Source organism: Dermacentor silvarum, chromosome 5, assembly GCF_013339745.2.
Source record: "Dermacentor silvarum isolate Dsil-2018 chromosome 5, BIME_Dsil_1.4, whole genome shotgun sequence".
Taxonomy (NCBI): Eukaryota; Metazoa; Arthropoda; class Arachnida; order Ixodida; family Ixodidae; genus Dermacentor; species Dermacentor silvarum.
The window spans coordinates 77,047,625-77,059,985 of record NC_051158.1 but is presented as its reverse complement, the minus strand read 5'-3'; the positions used below and the strand labels follow the sequence as shown (position 1 = coordinate 77,059,985).

The 12,361-nt window shown below is 45.0% G+C and overlaps 1 protein-coding gene across 1 annotated transcript in view; it reads left to right on the top strand.

Annotated features, from left to right (window-relative positions):
- LOC119453495 (60S ribosomal protein L10-like) overlaps positions 1-12,361 on the top strand; it is a 295,540-nt gene that overhangs the window by 48,953 nt on the left and 234,226 nt on the right. The gene's annotated exons all lie outside the window — the stretch shown is intronic.

Sequence of the window (12,361 nt, the reverse complement as noted above, 5' to 3'; positions counted from 1 at the left end):
AGGAAATGCCCTGCTACGCTTCTTTCTGATATTTGTCTGCCCAATATGCAATTACTTACATGACAATGTTGCACAATTTCTATAATTTCACAGAGGAAACAACCAACAGCAGAGTGAGCTTAAGGATTGGAGACATTAATGCATAAGAGAATTTTAACATTATTATGTCATTCATGAGCACGCTGTTGCTCTAAAAGTGCTGCATTAATGTGACCATTTGTGTCTGTCGTACATTGAAAATTACTTAAAAAAGAAGAAAAAAAGTACACCAACTGTTCTTCAAATGCTTTTCAATGTGGTACCACACAAGCACTTATTTGTAGTGTCTGATTTGCTAAGCATGCGTGTCCTGAGAGGCCACAAAAGTATGCTGCGCTATGTTTTACCCTACACAAACTGAGCTTTGTTTACTCATACAATTCAGCACCCAGTAGACAAGTTATGCCTGCAAGCATATAGTAAACCCAATGCAGGCTTAAACAAATAAAGGCCATCGACCTCAAGTGACTGTTTGCCACAGAATCTGGTATTCAGCACGCAAGGTCCACAATAAGCGATAGCCTGCGGTCGAACAAGGAATCTCTCTGGAGCCAATGTCTTCACAAGAGGACTTGTATTGGCTACAGACATTGGCTCCACATACGTCTCTTGTTCAAGCACTGTTCATCACTTCAAGCCTCCAATGACCCGCCGTGGTTGCTTAACGGCTGTGGTGTTGGGCTGCTAAGCACGAGGTCATGGGATCAAAACCCGGCCGCGGCAGCTGCATTTCGATGGGGGCGAAATGCAAAAGCACCCGAGTACTTAGATTTAGGTGCACGTTAAAGAACCCCCAGGTGGTCCAAATTATTACGGAATCCCCCACTACGGCGTGCCTCATAATCAGATCATGGTTTTGGCATGTAAAATCCCATGATTCAATTTTTTTTCAAGCCTCCATCTCCCTGCGATCTTGTTTGGAAGGTCCGCAATAGTGACAAGTTGCAAGAGATCTTGCAATGTGCTATTGTTACCTTGCCTTGACTATTTTGCCCCGTGTGCAAGTCAGCCCCTTCCACAAATGCACATTTTCCCAAGTTCCGAAACCATCCTTGGAACAGAAGGTGCCAGTGACTACTACTAGGAAAGTTAAACACCAGTTAGCGGAAAGCAGCATCTGAAGAGAACTAAAACTACGGATCACGAGAGTGAAGCAAGCCAAGTGACTCAAGCACAGTGCAGCTGACGACATGCTGCTTGATAAGTGTGGCTGAGATTGAGGCAGCTAACACGCTGCGATAAACAGTTCTATTTGCGCTTGTGGGGTGTTGCTCGCGTTGGCTCATCTCATATCTGCCTCTAAATGCTGCCAAGACAAGTGCGGAAATGTGTCGTGTGCTTATGAAATAGCCGCCAGATACATACAGCAGATAAACTATTCTTGAACATACCGAGGGTACTTTGTTTTCAGATTTTTGTACTTTTTGAAATTCCGGGGTAAAAATTCGGTTGTCTTTAAAGAGGAAAACCAGGCAGAAATCGAATTTTTGGTTGTCTGGCAGCTCAAAGTCCCGGATATTTGTGGCAATTTTCACAAATTATTAACACGTATCCTATTTAAAACCAGGAAATCAGTCACAGGAACATGGAGTAATAAAAAAAAATTGCTCGCAAATTGTGGGACAAGCTCACCTATTCTACCAACATTCTCGTTGGCATGCAGGTATTAATACTAATAGAAGAAACCACACAAACAAAAACATCAGATGTGTTTGCCTACTCCTTCTTTAGCTTGCGCTTTGCATCTTTTAAACAAAGGAAGAAAGCACAAATATTAGTGCACACGGGCATGCTTCACTAGAGATGTGATGCTTTTCCTTGAGTAACAAGCCCTTGTTGACATTATCACACATTTTGAGCATTTCTGTGTTCATTCTATAAACCTGCGGGGTCTTTCGTTCTTGTCTGTTGTTTTCCTGTTTTACTGGTTCTTGCCATAAGCTCTTGCCACAATATTAATGACCACAAACAAATATATTGTCTATAGCTCCGCCCACGTTGCTAAAGGGTTTCAGCATTCCATTCCGATGGCCAAGGATGCTCAATTGGTGAGGCGCGAATGCCAGCTACCTAGGCATTACAATACACAATTGATACAGAACTTAAGCTTATCAGTAGCTACTTGTGACAACAAACGGATATCAATCATCGCGCATGCCAGTGCAGTTGGAATGTCACCAGGAGGGGTTGTCAGAATGTGGCATGCATTGCCAGCCTCTGTGAAAACTGTTGTAGGGAACCTAACAAATGAAGGGTTGAAAGCTGCTACTTCTCTGTGTCAGATAAGCATGGAAGTCTTAGCTACTCATCCTATGCCTACAAGTTTCCTACCATGACAGCACGTTACGACAGGTCTGACCCCAAGGCCTTAATACTTTAGTGTACCTTTGTTTAGCATGTGTGCCTTCCGTGTTTTCTTAGAGTTACCTTCATGTCATGCGTGCTTTTTGAATAGCATGCCATATCACAACAGAATAGCAACGAGTTGAATCAGCTACCCTTCTTTGAAGGTAACATGGTTGCGTACATGTCCTTTCAGTGCCACAGCTACCATTTGCAGTGCAGAGCAACATTAGTCCTGCAATCGCTTCCTAGCGCATTAATGCCTTTTACACGAATGCAACGTGCGGGAAATGTGACGCAATGTGCCATTGTTGTATTAATGTAAACGTGGCTAGTGACAAAGCTACACATATCGTTCACTCATGGCCGGCAGGTGATGAATGTATTGTATATGTTGCAGTTTTCGCTAGATTGTTAAGTGAAAAGGAGGCATATGTCATATTTCTGCATATTATTAATATATGTCTTGACACCTTGCTCACACAATTTGGGCAGAGTTCGTTGGTTTTGTATAAACCTGCATTTAGTATTCTTTACGAAGACTTCGGGGAGAAATCAGGTTTCAGCCGATTTTCATAAAACTTGTTTGGGGCGCAAACATAAGTAATTACCCGAAAACCAAGGACCCTAAGTACACTCAGTGCAGTGGGTACCTCCATCGAATAGCAGCTGGTTTGGCTTTGCAATTAAAAAAAAAATGTTGCATTTTTGCCCGAAAGGCGATGCATCAATTGCGATAGCAAATTAGTAGAGAGCTATAAGGATTAGGGATAGTAGTTTTATCGGCTGCATAAACTTGACACATTCGCTTACTAACTGAATTAACAAGCGTGGTGTCACCGTGCACAAGCAAACATGAATAGATCAAAGTTGATGATCGCAGACAACCACTGTCACAACATGCTGGCGTGGGCCCACACCGGCGCAAAGTACGAGAACGCACTTGTTGGCAGAGGAGAAGACCCCTTCCCGTGCTGCCTTCCCGTTTTGCTCCTTTCGCGTGGGAGATTGCGTCGCCAGTTCCCCTTGCGCCCGGTTGCAAGATGCGCATTTGGTGCCGCAGCACAGCGTCGCCCCCCCTCCCTCCCATACCCCCACGGCCTTTTGCGTGACGGAAGTCGCGTGTGCTCTCCGCCGTGCGTTCGCGCGCTTTCGCTCGCACATACTGCGCACAGCGACGATTTTATCGCCCTTGGACTTTGTACGGAACCTCACGTCGACGCTGACAGCAGAAATCCGCTTGAAGTGTCTATATAGTTGTTATCGCAATAAAACTAAGAGAAGGGGCATTCATCCATAAAACTGCCTTCTAGCAAAATGGTGACACTCATCACAAGACAATCAGAGGGCAAAGCTGGTCATGCTTATAATCACAATTTCAGCTAAGCAAGGATGATGTTATATCTTTCGGGCTGCGCTTCATACAAATGAATGCTGCCAAGTAGGTCAGTTTTGCAAACCAGTTTGGAAAAGCATGTTAACTGCAGCTGACCTCAACCTCAGTTACTGCACAGCCACATTTGTTCTCAGTTACAAGAATCACCTGACAGAATTTATATACGCAGCTAATGTGGAAAATGAAACAAATGCTGTCAGTTGAGCACAAGAGTACTAGTGCATAAGTTAGATAGAGCCTAAGCCAGAATTCCTTATGGGCTCCCTTACCTTTTGCATGCAGCACGACTTCATTCCCTTGTTCATAATGCTTAGTTAGTGATGAATGTGTTTTGTTAAGAGAGCATGCCGTTCCTGTCGTGCGAGGAAAAATACATGGCTGCTGCAGCCTGCCAGCACAAAAAGATGGCATGCAATTGAGTGTGAGTAAGTGAGGTCAAAGGAGGTTATCTGATAAGAGAAATATATTGTCTATGGCTCCGCCCACGTTGATAACAGCTTCCTGCATTCTTTTCTAATGGCCGAGGCTGCTCAATTTACGAGGTGCACATTCCAGCTACCTAGGCATTACAATACACATAATTGATTTCTGTACTTAAGCTTATCAGTAGCTACTTGCAACAAACAGATATCAATCATAGTGTATTCCAGTACACTTGGTGTGCCAACAGGAGGGGTTGTCAGAATGTGGTGTGTATTGCCAGCCTCTGTGAAAACTGCTACATTTCTCATTCTGTCAGATAAGTATGGAAGCCTTAGCTACAACTCCTCCTACGTCTACAAGCTTCGAGCCATGACACCACATTATGACATGTTTAACCACAAGTGCTTCAGACTTTTTCATGTACCTTTGTCTGGGTGGGTGTGCCTTCCATGCTTCACTAATAGCATGTCGCATCACTACAAGAACACAGATGTTCACAGGAACGTGAAGGCCTGAATTGATGAGCAGTAATCGAACAAGGAATGTCTGTGGAGCCAACATTTCAACAAGGGAAGCTGTCTTGGTCAGTGCAGTAACTGCTTCCATTAGCAGTGTTTACGCATGCCTAGCTCCCTTTCCTCCACCCTCAATGGGTGAGGACGAAGAGAAGGATAAGCTGGTGCACTGCATAGAACAAGGTAAGGGAAGCACCAACACCAGTACTCATACCTGTTCTCTCTCAACCACAACTTAACACCAAACCCTTATTTTTTTTCTTCTAACACTTCGCCTTCCCTCACATTACTCAACACAGAAAGATTATTCTCCTCCCCAGAGTGAGTACATAAACATCCTTGTTGAAACGTTGGCTACAGCTACATTCCTTATGCGATCCCGGCTGTTCTTGCTAAATCACAGTGGCACCTGGAGAGCTTTATTTGAGGCTAGCTGCAACACTGACGCTACACTCGGTGCTGGTGCAGAAATTGTGTGAGGACAAAAACTTGTGTTCCTTCTAATTCTGTCTTGTGTTTGTTCCCATTCTTCATCCCTATTATAAATATGAACCTTTTATTTTTCACATGATCCAAATTGGTTGCCCTTTTGAATCTCTTGAACAATCTAAAAACTCGTGTCCGCAGATTAATTTCCTACCTTGAACCTGGAGGCGTGTTTCTATTTGCGCCAAAGCCCGGTGCTCAACTGCTGGCACCGCCATGCGCCGCTCGCGGCGATCCAGGCGGCCGTGCTAGCCACCGCCGTTGCAACGGAGAACACGCTAGGCACGACTGTGGCTGCTGTTAAGGGATCGATGGTATTCCTAAATAGACGCATCACTGTTTTGATGATCCAAATATAATCTCACTATCAGGGAGGGAGCAGTCTACCTGACTGGAGCAGTATTTTTTTATTTGGGGTGGGTATTTGGTATTTACGGTGCGCTCCGCCAACACCCCAACGACCGCCGCTTCGCGTCGGCGCCCAGCACCACCGGGGTTCAACCGACCGCGCTGCCAAACAGAAGAAAAAAAAAAGCGCGATACCAAGAAAAAAAAAACTTCCTAGCCTAGGCGGGACTCGAACCCGCGTACACCTGGTCTCAAAGCGAGCGTCGCAACCACTAGGCCATAGAGCCACACTTCCAAAGCATGCATTCATGCGAACCATATGATTGCGTTCGAGCGCCCTCGGCGAAAGAAACCACCTAGAAACATGGTACGCGCGAGCGGCGCATGGCGGTGTCAGCGGTCGAGCACGGGGCTTGGGTGCAAGTAGAAACACACAACCTGGAGTGCTCCCACAAAAGCACGCTGACGCTGTCAATGCGTCGGATTTCACTATTTTTGTCTACAGCAGCAGCAATTACACACTTTTTCAGCCCTAAAGTTGTTTGTACATCCATCAGCGGGCCGCTCCACAAAGCTATCTACCCTACATAACAGTTGCAGATTCATTAGGTGCCTGTGTAGAAGTTTCTCCAATATTTCTTCTGACGGCCATAAAGCCCTAAGATAGTCACAAAAACTTCTAAAGCAGGCATAGTTCTTTTAGCCTAATATAGTTACAACAATGCTTGGTCCTATGTTTTACATTGTAAGCGGTACCATCACAGTAAAAGTAATCCTAAAGGGCCACCTGCCTGAGACTCCAAGCTAATGGGGCCCAAAAGCGATTTTCACAGGAACTTATGTACACTTCGCTTTTGTAAACAGCTAAATTAAATTGAGTCGGATGTAGTGGAGACCGCTGATGTAGCAAGCTCGGATATAGTAAAACGTCTGAAAGGACTCGGGTATTGCAAATGAATTGCAATGGGTGTAGTGAAGTGTTTGCAAAGTCTTGAGTAGATTTTGGGCAGTTTCTTAGTGTGTACACAATTCCACGAGTATAAAAATAAGCTGAAGTTTAATGTCCAAAAACGCCATATAGTGGAGGGCTCACACTGATTACGGCCACCTGGGATTCCAATGCACACCTCAACCGAAGTACAAGAGAGTTCTTGGATCTCGCCCCAATCAAAATGAGGCTGTCGCAGCCGGGAATCGAACCAAAGACCTTGCGCTCAGCAGCGGCTATCTGTGGCAACTGAACCATCACGGCGGTTATCGCGGAAACAATATGGCTATACAAGAGTGAACTGGGAAGGCACAGTAACTATGCCACGTACTTACACGGTTTAAAGCAAGTTTGAATAAAAAGAAATTACAAAGAGGCGTGGAAGCTGAACATTTGTGTTGTAAAGGAATTCATTAGGCATCAGCCTTTTGGACCAACCCTTAGTTCAAGGCCCGAAATCTCAGCCCGAGCGGCGTTTCTCGAGGAGAGCGCAGGAGGGATCGACCCACTAGAAAGGGCTGGAGAGCATGACCCACAATGGCGTTCATATCCTTCGCTACAATCACCCCCGGGAGCGAAAAGGGAGCCGTCGGGTGACCTAACAGCTGGTCACTATGAGTGGGTCATAGTAGGTCTTGAGGCGCTCGACGTTGACAATGTCGCGTCTACGACGGTGCACATCCGCAGAAGGTTCAACTGGTTCGATCACGTAGTTGATGGGAGATGCGCGTTCGACGATACGATAGGGGCCTTTATATTTGGGCACTAGTTTCGATGAGAGTCCAGGTGCAGCGGAAGGAACCGAGCGCCACACAAGCACTCCAGGAAGGAAAGTGGGTGCAGAAGTGGTGTCACCGCGTGTGCTCTTCTGCCACTCTTGGTCATTGGATGTAAAGACACGCGCGAGACCGCGGCACTCTTCAGCATGTCTTGCCATGTCAGAAATGGGCGCACATTCAGATGCATCCTGCCGGTACGGCAGAATTGTGCCGATGGTGTGCGATGGGTGCCGACCATACAGTAAGAAAAACAGGTGAAAAGCTAGTGGTGGTTTGAGTAGCAGTGTTATACGCGTAAGTTACAAAGGGTAGAATGGCGTCCCAATTAGAGTGGTCGGAGGCAATGTACATAGCAAGCATGTCCCCGAGCGTACGGTTGAAGCGTTCTGCAAGGCCATTGGTTTGGGGGTGGTAGGTCACAGTTATGCGATGAACAACGTGAGACTCCTTGAGAATGGATTTAACTAGATTTAACTTAAATACATAAAAGAATTTTTTTCTGCTGAGTTTAGCAAGTGTAATGGCAACATGAGAAAGACATGGGGTCTCTTGAGTGAACTAATGGGAAGGCCCAAAAAAAGTAATCTAGATGATCAGATATCATCGGCATTTCCAAGTGAAAATCCCTTGGCTACCGCGAATTCATTTAACGAAATATTTGTGTCATCAATTGATCTAAAACAGCATTCTCGTGTTAGTCCAATAACGTACCATGGACGAACGCTTGCAAATTACGCTTTTCTGCCATCAGTTGATTACAAGTTGTGGAGTATCATTAATTCCCTACCGCTAGATAAGCCTCCTGGCTACGACATTAGAATGAAGGATCTAATAAATAATTATTCCAAACTAAAAAATGTACTTTTGCATATTATGAATGGCTGTTTACAAACAGGTAACATACCACAGGGGATAAAGATATCCATTATTAGGCCAATATATAAGTCTGGTAAGAAGTCTGACAAGATGAACTATCGTCCCCTATATCAATATTGCCGTCGCTCAGTATTAAAATGGAGAAAATCGTTCACAGAAGTATGGTGTCTTTTTGTGAGAAGTTCACAATATTAAATGGTGCTCAGTATGGCTTCCAGTGGTATCTTGGAACGGTTGACCTCCTAGAGGATTGGTGTGACCTAATCCATAAGGATATAGATAAAAATCAGATTGTGCTTGGCCTATTCATAGATGTGAAAAAGGCTTTTGATACTGTTGACCAGGCTGTCATGCTACAAAACTTAGAAAGTGTTGGGTTTAGAGGATTGTATCAGCAGTTTTTTTGGGTTATTTTACTGGACACCTATCTGTCAAGATAAAAGACCAATTCAGTGACTTCAAGCGTATTGCGTATGGTGTTCCGCAAGGTTCCGTATTGGGCCCATTTTTATTAAACATCTATGTGAATGACTTGGCTGATCTGAAGCTAAACTCGAGGCTTTTTCAGTACGCTGATGATACAGCATTGATCATATCGCATGAGTCCCACAGTGAAGCTTTGACGTTATTACAGGCTGACATCGAGGCACTTTTTGATTGGCTATCCAATAACAAATTATGCGAAAACAAAGCGAAAACCAAGCTAGTGTGCTTTAGAAATCCCCACAAGAAAGTTGAGCTCAGAGAATCCATTGTACTTCATGGCAGCTCGTGTATGGGGTGTCAATGCTCACCGATACCCTTCTATCCCACTGTTAAATATTTAGGAATGTACTTAGATGAAAAAATGTCCTGGTGTGATCATGCAGAACACATAGTTAAGCGCGTTCGACTCCTTTCTCTCCAATAATATCGAATTAAACACAGTAGTTCTGTTCAGCTGTGTAAAACTGTATTCAAAGCGATGGGCGAATCGATCCTGCGGTACGGTATTATGGTGTATGGTTCTTGCTCGCACTCACGAGCTAAACAAATTGACAAAGTTTTACATCGGCTGTCAGTAAACATATTGTATGGCACAAACTGTGATGACTTAGACACCATTTCAAAAATGAGGGCTGCTGAAGTTACTTCTTTACATAATTCATTTATGCAAGTATTGGTTATCAGAAATTACTTCTGTAAATTCAAACAATTAGAAAGCAAACCACGAGTCTTAAGGAGTGTGTACCGCTACAAACTTCCTAAAATATATACACATTATGGAAAGAGATGCCGGGATTTTTACATCCCCTTTCACTTTAATCAGTTGCCTCAGGAAATGTTGTGCTTTCATTCGGTAAAACAATTGAAATCTGCTCTGAAATCTTGGTTGCCTATTTGTGCTCTACTACTTTGTCCTGTAACTTCGCTTCTTAAGTATTATTGCTTCTTGTGTTTTATTTGATTTCTTCATTTAATTTAGATTATCTGATAATGTCTTACATCATCCTTGTGTTATTTGAGTCACATGTACTGTTCATATGCTGTACCCCCCCCCCCCCCCCAATACTGCTTTATTTTTTTTTTCCAGTAAGTGTATGTGCTGAGTGGACACTATAGCGACTAGCCGTGTCCCGCCCACAAGCGATTACTCTTCCGCGGGCACGAATACTACTTTGTATTTTACTTGGAATAAAATATGTATGTATGTATGTAACTACTTCAGACAGGAAGACACGTCCGTGATCACTGAGCGGTTTCCTGAGGTGACCCATGTCGCAGGATGAATCGTTGAAGCAGGAAGGAGGCAACATCGCGCGTTGTAGCTGCCGGTAGTGGCAGCTGTTTCAGTGTATCCCGTCAGGTGGTCAACTGCCACAATGGCCCAGTGATTTCTAGCCAACGTCAGGCAAAGGAGTCCATACAAATCAATGCTGACGCATCCAAATGGCCAGGTAGGGCAAGGTAAAGGTTGCAGACCGGCTGGTGAGAGGCGGGGTGAATATTTCCGGCTCTGGCAATCGGGACAAGAGCGAACAAACTTATGAACGTAGCTGTACATCCCGCACCAGTAATACCGCTGTTGAAGGTGCTGGTAAGTCTTGAAAACTCCTCAAGTGCGCACACTGTTGCATCAGCATGGAAAGCTGCGCATACTTTGGAGCACAAACTGTGGGGTACCACTAACAACCAGTGGCGCCCGTCGGGGTTATATTTGTGTCGGTGCAGCAGGTTGTCCGCGAATGGCAAAAATGACGTGCTTGGCAACACAACGTGCTTGTTGGGCCGACGAACCAGAAAGCAAGTCTATAAGGGAGGCATCCATGGTCCTTGCGCTGCTCAGAAGTGATGGTGTTAAGGTCCCCCCGAGCGAAGAAACAAATAATCTCGGATAGAGAGGGGCAGGCATTGTCAGGCAAGGGAGAGTGCGAGAGGGGCGTCGGCATCAGAATGCTGGCGTCCGTTGCGGTACAGCACGCGGATACTGTAGTCCTGCAGGTCGAAGTGCCCATCGAGCAAGACGCCCGAGGGGTCCTTCAGGACGACAGCCACATAGTGCATGGTGGTTTGCGACTACATCAAATGGACGGGCCATATAAGGCTGGAACTTAGAGCCCAGATGATGGCCAAGAATTCTTTTTCTGTCACAGTGTAATTTGTCTCAGCTTTCGTTAGTGTACGACTTATTCAGCGACCATATTCGAAAACGAAAAAGCGACCACATACTCAGAAAACATTTGTTTGCGTTGAGCAGAAAGCGCCGAGGTCAATGCCGTTGGCATCTGACATTGGAAGCTGTTTTTTCCTCACCCGACTTCAAGGTACGCATAGCAAACCACGGCAATTAGCACGACAAGCAATAGAAGATAGAAAAGCCAACTGGGTTAACACTGCTGCTCGTCTTCTTCGATCTGTAGTTTTTACGCACCAAAACAGTTCTGAGTATGAGGCATGCCATAGTGGAGGCTCCAGATTAGTTTGACCACCTGGGTTCTTTATGTACAACGCAAGCACACGGGGGTTTTGCATTTCACCTCCATCGAAATGCGGCTGCCGCGGCCGGTGATCGAGCCGCGATCTCGTGCTCAGCAGTGCAATGCCGTAGCTGACTGTAACGGTGGCCCATTGCAACACCTTCATTCCCTGCGCACTAAGCTCCATTAAGTGCTCGTGCCGTCCCTACTTCCGGTCACCTGTGCGACAAAACAAGGTTGCAACTATTTCGTAGGGGTGTGCAAATATTTAAATTTCGAATACGGATCAAATAGTCATGCTATTCGATTCGTACTCAATTTGAGAATTCACTATTCGAAGTTTTGAGTGCCTGTTTCCCTTCAAACGCTAGGGACGACAAAAGTTGTGGGAGCCTACCAAGAGAATCGCAGATGTGAGTGGTGACTGTTTCGAATGATTCTGCTGCAGGACATCCGCAGCTGCTGCGCATAGGCGGCAGTTGCCGAGCAAACACAGGGCACTCAATTTCTGCTGAATAATAACAAGTCATCATCAAGGTTGCCCTGCCTTTCAGGCCAGCCTATGAATTTACTTTCTCAACTTAGGCAAAGCCAATTATTTCATGGACAATCTCATTATGTTTGCATCCCTTTAAAACAAGTGTGTGCTGTACTACTAGTACACTTTGCATAGCATTTTACTATGTGCATCTGTTAAAGGGTTGTTCTTGTGCTTTATTACTGTCATTTGGGTGGCATGCCAGAAGATATGATAACTTGCCAGCTGTTCCCAATTTACAAGCTCCTCGTTTGACCAAAGTTCAGTTCTGAGAGACACTACGTGTATCAGATAATTTAAGCAGCCTGCTTCCTTCTGTTGTACCCCCCCCCCTACCCCCCCAAACGGACTCGACACAACCGCTATATTTCATTTTTGCTTGGAAATGAGAAAATACTAGGCAATTGATTTGATATTCCAAGGTTGTCTTTCTTGAAAACTCATACTCAATTCAATTACAAGTTTTCCCTATTTGAACCCTCCTACAACTTTCTTTGCAAGGGGCCCTACCAACACAAGTCGTATTTCAAGGCAGTTGGCAACAGTTCAAAGCTGAAATGACCAAAATTGAGGCTTACAGCTGGCAGGTGTTTGACTTATGGTCACAAATGCAACAGAAACTCCGGAACTGAGTTTTTAGTGGCTGTAGAGCCTTGCAGTTAACAAACTCGAA